This window comes from Gobio gobio (assembly GCF_949357685.1).
Source record: "Gobio gobio genome assembly, chromosome: 1".
NCBI classification, from domain to species: domain Eukaryota; kingdom Metazoa; phylum Chordata; class Actinopteri; order Cypriniformes; family Gobionidae; genus Gobio; species Gobio gobio.
The window spans coordinates 84,192,380-84,203,346 of NC_137097.1; positions in this window are offsets into that span (position 1 = coordinate 84,192,380).

The window sequence follows — 10,967 nt, forward strand, 5'->3', positions numbered from 1 at the left end:
CAATCACAACACGGGAACCGGGCAACGTGCGCTAAGCTGCTGTCCAATCACAACACGGGAACCGGGCAACGTGCGCTAAGCTGCGGTCCAATCACAACACGGGAACCGGGCAACGTGCGCTAAGCTGCTGTCCAATCACAACACAGGAACCGGGCAACGTGCGCTAAGCTGCTGTCCAATCACAACACGGGAACCGGGCAACGTGCGCTAAGCTGCTGTCCAATCACAACACAGGAACCGGGCAACGTGCGCTAAGCTGCGGTCCAATCACAACACGGGAACCGGGCAACGTGCGCTAAGCTGCTGTCCAATCACAACACGGGAACCGGGCAACGTGCGCTAAGCTGCTGTCGAATCACAACACGGGAACCGGGCAACGTGCGCTAAGCTGCTGTCCAATCACAACACGGGAACCGGGCAACGTGCGCTAAGCTGCTGTCCAATCACAACACGGGAACCGGGCAACGTGCGCTAAGCTGCTGTCCAATCACAACACGGGAACCGGGCAACGTGCGCTAAGCTGCTGTCCAATCACAACACGGGAACCGGGCAACGTGCGCTAAGCTGCTGTCCAATCACAACACGGGAACCGGGCAACGTGCGCTAAGCTGTGGTCAAATCACAACACGGGAACCGGGCAACGTGCGCTAAGCTGCTGTCCAATCACAACACGGGAACCGGGCAACGTGCGCTAAGCTGCTGTCCAATCACAACACGGGAACCGGGCAACGTGCGCTAAGCTGCTGTCCAATCACAACACGGGAACCGGGCAACGTGCGCTAAGCTGCTGTCCAATCACAACACGGGAACCGGGCAACGTGCGCTAAGCTGCTGTCCAATCACAACACGGGAACCGGGCAACGTGCGCTAAGCTGCTGTCCAATCACAACACGGGAACCGGGCAACGTGCGCTAAGCTGCTGTCCAATCACAACACGGGAACCGGGCAACGTGCGCTAAGCTGCTGTCCAATCACAACACGGGAACCGGGCAACGTGCGCTAAGCTGCTGTCCAATCACAACACGGGAACCGGGCAACGTGCGCTAAGCTGCTGTCCAATCACAACACGGGAACCGGGCAACGTGCGCTAAGCTGTGGTCAAATCACAACACGGGAACCGGGCAACGTGCGCTAAGCTGCTGTCCAATCACAACACGGGAACCGGGCAACGTGCGCTAAGCTGCTGTCCAATCACAACACGGGAACCGGGCAACGTGCGCTAAGCTGCTGTCCAATCACAACACGGGAACCGGGCAACGTGCGCTAAGCTGCTGTCCAATCACAACACGGGAACCGGGCAACGTGCGCTAAGCTGCTGTCCAATCACAACACGGGAACCGGGCAACGTGCGCTAAGCTGCTGTCGAAGCACAACACAGGAACCGGGCAACGTGCGCTAAGCTGCTGTCCAATCACAACACGGGAACCGGGCAACGTGCGCTAAGCTTCTGTCCAATCACAACACGGGAACCGGGCAACGTGCGCTAAGCTGCTGTCCAATCACAACACGGGAACCGGGCAACGTGCGCTAAGCTGCTGTCCAATCACAACACGGGAACCGGGCAACGTGCGCTAAGCTGTGGTCAAATCACAACACGGGAACCGGGCAACGTGCGCTAAGCTGCTGTCCAATCACAACACGGGAACCGGGCAACGTGCGCTAAGCTGCTGTCCAATCACAACACGGGAACCGGGCAACGTGCGCTAAGCTGCTGTCCAATCACAACACGGGAACCGGGCAACGTGCGCTAAGCTGCTGTCCAATCACAACACGGGAACCGGGCAACGTGCGCTAAGCTGCTGTCCAATCACAACACGGGAACCGGGCAACGTGCGCTAAGCTGCTGTCCAATCACAACACGGGAACCGGGCAACGTGCGCTAAGCTGCTGTCCAATCACAACACGGGAACCGTGCAACGTGCGCTAAGCTGCTGTCCAATCACAACACGGGAACCGGGCAACGTGCGCTAAGCTGCGGTCCAATCACAACACGGGAACCGGGCAACGTGCGCTAAGCTGCTGTCCAATCACAACACAGGAACCGGGCAACGTGCGCTAAGCTGCTGTCCAATCACAACACGGGAACCGGGCAACGTGCGCTAAGCTGCTGTCCAATCACAACACAGGAACCGGGCAACGTGCGCTAAGCTGCGGTCCAATCACAACACGGGAACCGGGCAACGTGCGCTAAGCTGCTGTCCAATCACAACACGGGAACCGGGCAACGTGCGCTAAGCTGCTGTCGAATCACAACACGGGAACCGGGCAACGTGCGCTAAGCTGCTGTCCAATCACAACACGGGAACCGGGCAACGTGCGCTAAGCTGCTGTCCAATCACAACACGGGAACCGGGCAACGTGCGCTAAGCTGCTGTCCAATCACAACACGGGAACCGGGCAACGTGCGCTAAGCTGCTGTCCAATCACAACACGGGAACCGGGCAACGTGCGCTAAGCTGCTGTCTAATCACAACACGGGAACCGGGCAACGTTCGCTAAGCTGCTGTCCAATCACAACACGGGAACCGGGCAACGTGCGCTAAGCTGCTGTCCAATCACAACACGGGAACCGGGCAACGTGCGCTAAGCTGCTGTCCAATCACAACACGGGAACCGGGCAACGTGCGCTAAGCTGCTGTCCAATCACAACACGGGAACCGGGCAACGTGCGCTAAGCTGCTGTCGAAGCACAACACAGGAACCGGGCAACGTGCGCTAAGCTGCTGTCCAATCACAACACGGGAACCGGGCAACGTGCACTAAGCTGCTGTCCAATCACAACACGGGAACCGGGCAACGTGCGCTAAGCTGCTGTCTAATCACAACACGGGAACCGGGCAACGTGCGCTAAGCTGCTGTCCAATCACAACACAGGAACCGGGCAACGTGCGCTAAGCTGCTGTCGAAGCACAACACTGGAACCGGGCAACGTGCGCTAAGCTGCTGTCCAATCACAACACGGGAACCGGGCAACGTGCGCTAAGCTGCTGTCCAATCACAACACAGGAACCGGGCAACGTGCGCTAAGCTGCTGTCCAATCACAACACTGGAACCGGGCAACGTGCGCTAAGCTGCTGTCCAATCACAACACGGGAACCGGGCAACGTGCGCTAAGCTGCGGTCCAATCACAACACGGGAACCGGGCAACGTGCGCTAAGCTGCTGTCCAATCACAACACAGGAACCGGGCAACGTGCGCTAAGCTGCTGTCCAATCACAACACGGGAACCGGGCAACGTGCGCTAAGCTGCTGTCCAATCACAACACAGGAACCGGGCAACGTGCGCTAAGCTGCGGTCCAATCACAACACGGGAACCGGGCAACGTGCGCTAAGCTGCTGTCCAATCACAACACGGGAACCGGGCAACGTGCGCTAAGCTGCTGTCGAATCACAACACGGGAACCGGGCAACGTGCGCTAAGCTGCTGTCCAATCACAACACGGGAACCGGGCAACGTGCGCTAAGCTGCTGTCCAATCACAACACGGGAACCGGGCAACGTGCGCTAAGCTGTGGTCAAATCACAACACGGGAACCGGGCAACGTGCGCTAAGCTGCTGTCCAATCACAACACGGGAACCGGGCAACGTGCGCTAAGCTGCTGTCCAATCACAACACGGGAACCGGGCAACGTGCGCTAAGCTGCTGTCCAATCACAACACGGGAACCGGGCAACGTGCGCTAAGCTGCTGTCCAATCACAACACGGGAACCGGGCAACGTGCGCTAAGCTGCTGTCCAATCACAACACGGGAACCGGGCAACGTGCGCTAAGCTGTGGTCAAATCACAACACGGGAACCGGGCAACGTGCGCTAAGCTGCTGTCCAATCACAACACGGGAACCGGGCAACGTGCGCTAAGCTGCTGTCCAATCACAACACGGGAACCGGGCAACGTGCGCTAAGCTGCTGTCCAATCACAACACGGGAACCGGGCAACGTGCGCTAAGCTGCTGTCCAATCACAACACGGGAACCGGGCAACGTGCGCTAAGCTGCTGTCCAATCACAACACGGGAACCGGGCAACGTGCGCTAAGCTGCTGTCCAATCACAACACGGGAACCGGGCAACGTGCGCTAAGCTGCTGTCGAAGCACAACACAGGAACCGGGCAACGTGCGCTAAGCTGCTGTCCAATCACAACACGGGAACCGGGCAACGTGCGCTAAGCTTCTGTCCAATCACAACACGGGAACCGGGCAACGTGCGCTAAGCTGCTGTCCAATCACAACACGGGAACCGGGCAACGTGCGCTAAGCTGCTGTCCAATCACAACACGGGAACCGGGCAACGTGCGCTAAGCTGTGGTCAAATCACAACACGGGAACCGGGCAACGTGCGCTAAGCTGCTGTCCAATCACAACACGGGAACCGGGCAACGTGCGCTAAGCTGCTGTCCAATCACAACACGGGAACCGGGCAACGTGCGCTAAGCTGCTGTCCAATCACAACACGGGAACCGGGCAACGTGCGCTAAGCTGCTGTCCAATCACAACACGGGAACCGGGCAACGTGCGCTAAGCTGCTGTCCAATCACAACACGGGAACCGGGCAACGTGCGCTAAGCTGCTGTCCAATCACAACACGGGAACCGGGCAACGTGCGCTAAGCTGCTGTCCAATCACAACACGGGAACCGTGCAACGTGCGCTAAGCTGCTGTCCAATCACAACACGGGAACCGGGCAACGTGCGCTAAGCTGCTGTCCAATCACAACACGGGAACCGGGCAACGTGCGCTAAGCTGTGGTCAAATCACAACACGGGAACCGGGCAACGTGCGCTAAGCTGCTGTCCAATCACAACACGGGAACCGGGCAACGTGCGCTAAGCTGCTGTCCAATCACAACACGGGAACCGGGCAACGTGCGCTAAGCTGCTGTCCAATCACAACACGGGAACCGGGCAACGTGCGCTAAGCTGCTGTCCAATCACAACACGGGAACCGGGCAACGTGCGCTAAGCTGCTGTCCAATCACAACACGGGAACCGGGCAACGTGCGCTAAGCTGCTGTCCAATCACAACACGGGAACCGGGCAACGTGCGCTAAGCTGCTGTCGAAGCACAACACAGGAACCGGGCAACGTGCGCTAAGCTGCTGTCCAATCACAACACGGGAACCGGGCAACGTGCACTAAGCTTCTGTCCAATCACAACACGGGAACCGGGCAACGTGCGCTAAGCTGCTGTCCAATCACAACACGGGAACCGGGCAACGTGCGCTAAGCTGCTGTCCAATCACAACACGGGAACCGGGCAACGTGCGCTAAGCTGCTGTCCAATCACAACACGGGAACCGGGCAACGTGCGCTAAGCTGCTGTCCAATCACAACACAGGAACCGGGCAACGTGCGCTAAGCTGCTGTCCAATCACAACACGGGAACCGGGCAACGTGCGCTAAGCTGCTGTCCAATCACAACACGGGAACCGGGCAACGTGCGCTAAGCTGCGGTCCAATCACAACACGGGAACCGGGCAACGTGCGCTAAGCTGCTGTCCAATCACAACACGGGAACCGGGCAACGTGCGCTAAGCTGCTGTCCAATCACAACACGGGAACCGGGCAACGTGCGCTAAGCTGTGGTCAAATCACAACACGGGAACCGGGCAACGTGCGCTAAGCTGCTGTCCAATCACAACACGGGAACCGGGCAACGTGCGCTAAGCTGTGGTCAAATCACAACACGGGAACCGGGCAACGTGCGCTAAGCTGCTGTCCAATCACAACACGGGAACCGGGCAACGTGCGCTAAGCTGCTGTCCAATCACAACACGGGAACCGGGCAACGTGCGCTAAGCTGCTGTCCAATCACAACACGGGAACCGGGCAACGTGCGCTAAGCTGCTGTCCAATCACAACACGGGAACCAGGCAACGTGCGCTAAGCTGCTGTCCAATCACAACACGGGAACCGGGCAACGTGCGCTAAGCTGCTGTCCAATCACAACACGGGAACCGGGCAACGTGCGCTAAGCTGCTGTCCAATCACAACACGGGAACCGGGCAACGTGCGCTAAGCTGCTGTCCAATCACAACACGGGAACCGGGCAACGTGCGCTAAGCTGCTGTCCAATCACAACACGGGAACCGGGCAACGTGCGCTAAGCTGCTGTCGAAGCACAACACTGGAACCGGGCAACGTGCGCTAAGCTGCTGTCCAATCACAACACGGGAACCGTGCAACGTGCGCTAAGCTGCTGTCCAATCACAACACGGGAACCGGGCAACGTGCGCTAAGCTGCTGTCGAAGCACAACACTGGAACCGGGCAACGTGCGCTAAGCTGCTGTCCAATCACAACACGGGAACCGGGCAACGTGCGCTAAGCTGCTGTCGAATCACAACACGGGAACCGGGCAACGTGCGCTAAGCTGCGGTCCAATCACAACACGGGAACCGGGCAACGTGCGCTAAGCTGCTGTCCAATCACAACACGGGAACCGGGCAACGTGCGCTAAGATGCTGTCCAATCACAATAAGGGAACCGGGCAACGTGCACTAAGCTGCTGTCCAATCACAACACGGGAACCGGGCAACGTGCGCTAAGCTGCTGTCCAATCACAACACGGGAACCGGGAACCGGGCAACGTGCGCTAAGCTGCTGTCCAATCACAACACAGGAACCGGGCAACGTGCGCTAAGCTGCTGTCGAATCACAACACAGGAACCAGGCAACGTGCGCTAAGCTGCTGTCGAATCACAACACGGGAACCGGGCAACGTGCGCTAAGCTGCGGTCGAATCACAAGACAGGAACCAGGCAACGTGCGCTAAGCTGCTGTCCAATCACAACACGGGAACCGGGCAACGTGCGCTAAGCTGCTGTCCAATCACAACACAGGAACCGGGCAACGTGCGCTAAGCTGCTGTCCAATCACAACACGGGAACCGGGCAACGTGCGCTAAGCTGCGGTCGAATCACAACACAGGAACCGGGCAACGTGCGCTAAGCTGCGGTCGAATCACAACACGGGAACCGGGCAACGTGCGCTAAGCTGCGGTCGAATCACAACACAGGAACCGGGCAACGTGCGCTAAGCTGCGGTCGAATCACAACACAGGAACCGGGCAACGTGCGCTAAGCTGCTGTCCAATCACAACACGGGAACCGGGCAATGTGTACTAAGCTGCTGTCCAATCACAACACAGGAACCGGGCAACGTGCGCTAAGCTGCTGTCCAATCACAACACAGGAACCGGGCAACGTGCGCTAAGCTGCTGTCCAATCACAACACGGGAACCGGGCAACGTGCGCTAAGCTGCGGTCGAATCACAACACAGGAACCGGGCAACGTGCGCTAAGCTGCTGTCCAATCACAACACAGGAACCGGGCAACGTGCGCTAAGCTGCTGTCGAATCACAACACAGGAACCGGGCAACGTGCGCTAAGCTGCTGTCGAATCACAAGACAGGAACCGGGCAACGTGCGCTAAGCTGCGGTCGAATCACAACACAGGAACCGCTGGCACAATCAGAACTCGTTACGTATTTCTGAAGGAGGGACTTCATAGAACAAGGAACTCATCAGCCGTTTTTAGGACAGTGAGAACAGCGGTATACAGATCAGTAAATTGTGTGAAAAATACTGTGTTTTTTACACACGAAACATGAACACATGTTATATTGCACACTGTAAACACAATCAAAGCTTCAAAAAAACACGAAGAACGGGACCTTTAATATAGGGTGAATTCAGGGTGATTGGGACACTTTTCCAAGTCATCTCAATGGCAAAATGTGTCCAAATCACCCTAAATTCACCCTACAAGCCTATAGCCTATATTTCTTGATCATATTTTCTGCCATATAAACAATAGACTATAAAATCCATACAATTATTAGAGCACCATTTACTTGCATCAAACAACTCTGTTAGTATTATTATAATTGTTACATTTAATTTATTGCCACACTTTAATATGTTAACTATATTATCAGAAAACTGAACATTTAGCATAGTCAGGCTTTTATTTGTGTTTAACGGATAAAAATCGCACTGTTATATGGCTGTTATAAATTTTACATGCCACAAGATTAGGGGTGTAACGATTCATCTACTACATCGATGTATCGATTTATTTTCCTACGATCTAACTACATCGATCTGTGCTCGGCAAGTTGGCCTTCCGGACGACATATATCGATCTAACATCGTTTTAAAAGGTAATCAATCGATTGTATCGATCATAGGAAATAACGCATTGGATTTAAGCACGTCAGACTTTATATGGATGTTTTTTCTTAGCACTTTTAATGATAAAGGCGTTAAACGTTACTCGATTCAGTCTGCCTATCTGTGACATCATCGCAACGCACGCACCAGCAGCAGCGCTAAGAAAACAAAACAGCATGGCGGATGGCAGAGGAGAAGCCAACCAGCGAGAAATTATCAAGTCACCAGGAGAAAGAGCTAAGTTAGTAACGTGTTACCTGTACTTTCAACCCTTGCTAAATGTTACCTGTGCATTCCTGGGACCAGTGTGCCAGCAGAGCGAGCTTTTAATACTGCTGGCGACATAGTGAACGCACAGAGAAGTGTTCTGCGGTCAGATCATGTTGATATTTTTGAAAAAGAAATATGTAGAGTCATTGAAGAGTAGTTGGTTACATTTTATCTTTTGTTAAATATTGTTTGTTTATTAAACTGAGAGTAGTAGCAGGTTCAGCCAGTTTATTCAAACTGAAGAGATGTTGGTTGCACTTTATTTTTGATATTAATATTGTATTTGTATTATTTTAATGTTGAAAAACAACAGCAAAAGTAACAGGTACACCTACTATTAATTAAACCTGAAGAGAAGTTAGTTGCACTTTATTTTTGATATTAATATTGTAATATTTGTATGTTGGATAACAAAAGCAGAAGTAGCAGGTTAACCTACTGTTGAAATGTTGGTTGCACTTACTGGGCTTTTATTGAAAATGTATTGAATATTGAAAATGAGAGCAGAAAAGGTTAACTTCCTGTTAATTCAACCTAAACTGTTGATTGCACTTTATTCAAATAAAATTTGAATGCATTTGCCATTAATTGTTGTTTACTTGTTTGTTTATATCCATAATTAATTGATACCTGATTCCCTTACAAGAAACAACAGGAATCTAGGAAACGTCACCTGCACTGACCAGTATCCAGATATTTATTTCAGTCACACAATTTTTGGCTAAAAAGTTACTGAATCGATTTCAGGTCACTGAATCGTTTCGGATCGTATCGTTCTAAATGAACCAAAATCGTCCTTGAATCGTATCGACAACCTCAAATCGTGATACGAATCGAATCGTTGTTAAAACGAATCGTTACACCCCTACACAAGATGGTTTTCGACACTCCCGTTGCTTTGAATCTTTTCCCGAAAAACAATCGGGGCCCATCCATAGGAAGTGACAACGTCCGGCTAAGGAAGTAGACCAGCTGGCACAGAAAACATTAAATTATCCACAAATAGAAACGAATGTATCTTTTAGTAATCTGAAGTCAAGAGATTGATTTCATTTGAAATGAGTAAGAAATGGCAAAAGATATGGAATTGTGGATCTAAAGGATGACATCTTTATCAGATTCAGGATGGAAATGAGAGGAAAACATATGGAAATAGGAAAAAATGTATAACTGTTAGAAGGATAAGAATTGGTCACACTGCATTAAACAACAGGGAAGCATGAAACAGGAAACTGTGCCTGAAACAGTGCAGCATATTCTTTTTGAGTCTCTGCATATCAGAGGGAGAGACAACAGTCATTCAAGAATTATGATGGAGGGGACTTGATAACATTTCACTAAAAGTATTGTTAGGAAACTGGTCAAGACAATCAATAATTCATGAAATATTATTTAAATATCTTTAAAAAAATTATTAAAAAAACAGGAACAGGAACAGGAACAATGAATAGAGTTTTTTTTAAAGATTTCTTTCATTTCTTCACTCCACACTCCAGATCAGTCGGTGGCGGTAATGCACCTTATAGTTGGATAAAGAAGAAGGGTGTTCTCAGTGTGGAGGGATTCGCCATTATCTGCGCGGATCTCTAAATCTAGTGGCGATTAAAGGACAACTAAAAAGATGTGGCAAAATCAATGGAACAAAGAAAGTAAAGGAAGATATCTGTTAAAAAATAACCCATTAGTTGGGAGTACAGGGTCTGGAGGACGAAATAGAAAAGAGGAGAAGGTTATTACAAGAATAAGGAATGGGCAAACTGGGCTAAATGGTTCTCTCTATGTGATTGGAAAACATAAGGATGGGAAGTGTGAATATTGTGGAGAGCCAGAAACAGTGGATCATGTTTTATTACATTGTCAGAAGTATGAATCAGAGAGAGAGAAGTTTTAAAGCATGCACTGAGAGAAAATGGAGAGGAAAATATCAGTAATATTCTTAAAACCAGCTTTTTTTGTGATTGTTGCGGCAAAAATCCTTGATTATGCGGCACGTTTTCTTAAAAAATGCGATGGAAAATGCGGATATTTATGCAATTTTATGCGATAAAATTTGCAAAAACTACAGTTTGAGGAAAAAGAGAAAAATAATATTTTTAATTGAATATTTAAGTTCTCATCTTGTTTTATTGAAGACCTTAATAAACACATGGCTCAATTTGGACCGATTTCAAAACACAGCATCATGAGGCTTCAGAGCGTTATGAATCAGTGAGTCGATTCATGATTCGGATCACGTGTAAAACTGCTGAAATACGTGACTTTGGCGATCCGAACCGCTGAATCGACTCACTGATTCATAACGCTCTGAACAGCTGAATCGACTCACTGACTCATAACGCTCTGAACCGCTGAATCGACTCACTGATTCCATAACGTTCTGAACCGCTGAATCGACTCACTGATTCATAACGCTCTGAACTGCTGAATCGACTCACTGATTCATAACGCTCTGAACCGCTGAATCGACTCACTGATTCATAATGCTCTGAACCGCTGAATCGACTCACTGACTCATAACGCTCT